This window comes from Castor canadensis, chromosome 1 (genome assembly GCF_047511655.1).
Source record: "Castor canadensis chromosome 1, mCasCan1.hap1v2, whole genome shotgun sequence".
NCBI lineage: Eukaryota > Metazoa > Chordata > Mammalia > Rodentia > Castoridae > Castor > Castor canadensis.
The window spans coordinates 38,086,827-38,089,470 of NC_133386.1; the positions used below are offsets into that span (position 1 = coordinate 38,086,827).

The 2,644-nt window shown below is 44.9% G+C and overlaps 1 pseudogene; it reads left to right on the plus strand.

Moving 5' to 3' along the window:
* Positions 1-1,020: 1,020 nt before the first annotated feature.
* Positions 1,021-1,282, plus strand: LOC109698278 (small integral membrane protein 12-like; annotated as a pseudogene).
* The last annotated feature ends 1,362 nt before the right edge of the window (positions 1,283-2,644 follow it).

Genomic DNA, 2,644 nt, shown 5'->3' on the forward strand with positions numbered 1-2,644 from the left:
TGAAAAACCTGTGTCATTTTTTCTACTCTATCTCCCCCTATTTTCCAGAATGTGAAGAATATATGGTTTTCTTTTCAAGTTCACTGATCTTATCCTTTTGTCATCTGCACTCTACTATCAAACCCATTGTTATTTCCACACTTTGTCACTTCTGTTTCTTTGCTGGACTTCTCTGCATTTTTCATTTGTTTCAAGAGCATTCACAATTATTTATTGAATCATTTTATGATGTTTCCTTTATAATCCTTCTCAGATAAGTCCAGTATCTGATTCAGCGCATGTAGGCATCTGTCATTTATCTGTTCTTGTTTATATTGTAGTTTTCCTGGTCCTTGGTATGACTAATAATTTTTTTCTTTTCATATTATGAAATTTTTGATGTTATGAAACTTGGGATCCTACTTTATCTTCTTGATTTAGCAGGTACAGCATGAGGGCTGAGTGAATGTGTCTGTTGAGCTTCATAATGAGGCCTGCAGACAATATCTCAGCAAAAATGGAGTACTTCTTCACACTGCTTGTTGCAGAGGAGGAGTGTGGCCTTGCACTTCCCTCCTCAGTTGCTTGATACCTTTCTAGAGAAAGGTGGGCATGGCCTGATTGTCTTTCAGATGAGCTATAAGCTCCATTCCACTGGGCCTTGGTAACACCAGAAGAGAAAACAGGGAAGTGGACTTCCAAGCAGTTTTACCTCCCGCCACCTCTTACCACTAATGCTGAGTGGGTCTGGAAGCTCAGCTTTGCACTGAACCTCTCTGGTAGAAGAGGAAGTAGGGAGTCAGAGTGCAGACCAGCTTTGCTTTATGCTACCTCATCATTCTGCGTCACTGATACCTGACAGTGTGGAAACTTAGCTTATTGCTCAACCACACCATCACTACTTGGCAAGAGAATTAAAATGTCCCATTCAGGTTACAGGGTGATGGCCTACAGGCCATTGGCAGCCATGTAGTCTGTGCTCCCACCTAGTGGGCAGAGAGTGGGGCCAGGTTAAGGACTACAGGCTGGGCAGCAGATGTTATGTAGCCTGTGTTTTGGACTGTGGTACATACCTATGCTCCTTATATCATATTTCCTGTAGCTGTCACGGTCTGGGCTATGGGCTACTACCTGGAATGGCTCATCAGGGGAAAGGATCCCCAACCTGTGCAGGAGGAGAAGAGCATCTCAGAGTGCCAGGAGGAATGCAACTGGATGAGCAGCTAGGCAGGTGGTGAGCCTTAAGGACAAACTGGAATTTGCCTCTACTGTCCTGAACATAAACCACCCAGAGAAGAATTAATGGAGAACTCATAGCCCTGTGGTCTGGAGGGCTGTGTGACTGGTTCTGCACCATGTTAACCCAGCATCAGAACATGTACCTGATTTGCTTTGATGCTTATCCTGGCCCCTTCTACACCCCACAGCCACACATGCACTGGCTACTCCTTTGGGCTAGGAAGACAGCAGCTGCTGAGGGCCAGCAAAGAGGAGGGGTGTATCTGTTGATTGTGAGCCACTCTGCTCAGGATTGGAGCTTATGTGGGTGCACTGCCAGGAGGAGTGTTATAAAATTAACATTGGCCCTCAGTCTACCTGGGAAGGCAGTGTGGCCTCGAGTGGAAGTGGCTGGATTTAGATGTTTTCTTTAGGAGGGGCACCTACATGTTTAGTTCCAGTTTGCACCAGGTAGAATTCAAACAGGATAGTTTGCCCTATCCTTCCTCCTTAGTCTTCCTGAAATCCTGCTATCAGCCCGGGAATGGGATTCCCTGGGAGAATTAAAGCATTTTTTTTGCTGTCAGAAGCTCATGCTGTTCAGTTTGGGACAGGGAGAAAGGTGTGTCCAGTGAATTTGCTTAGGCTCTGAGAACCATAAAAATAACACAAAATAAAATGTCCCATTCGTTATTTTTTTAAGTAGAACTTATCAAACACCTATTTTACTCCAAGACACTGAGGAGATGAATAAGCTCAGCAAAGAGCCAAGACAAATTTGAGTCTCTTCCTTCACGGACCTTACAGTCTAATGGGAAGACAGGCTTTAAATAAATAAACTTAAAAATAAATATCTAAATCATGTTGGGTGCCAGAGGACTTAACAAAGGAGTGCGGAGAAAAGTGATGTTTTAATTAATCTTGACTGAGAGGAGTTGGCTTCAGGGTGTTCCAGGGAGAAGGCGAGAAGTCCTGTGCAAAGGTGCCAGCACTGTTCTTAGTAGGCAAGTGCTCTACCATTAGAGCCACACTCCTGGCCCTTTTGCTTTATTTTTCTAATAGGGTCTTGCTTTTCTGCTCAGGTCAGCTTGGAAATTAATCTTCCTGTGCACACTTCCTGCAGAGCTGGGATGATAGTGCACCCACCATACCCATTTTTCTATTGCTTGACCTGGGGTCCTGTGAACTGTTGGCCCAGGCTGGCCTTGGACCTCAATCCTCCTGATCTCTGCCTCTTGAGCAGCTGAGATTACAGGTGTGAGTCACTGCACCCAGTTTGTTGCTGGATTTGAGATAAGGTGTCCCTATGTATTCCAGACTGGCCTCAAACTCGCCATTCTCCTGCTCAGCCTCCGGAGTGCTGGAATTACAAGCATGTGCCACCACACCTATCCAGAGTCTCACTATCAAATAGAAACACGATGTTACAATAAAAAAGTGAAAAGGA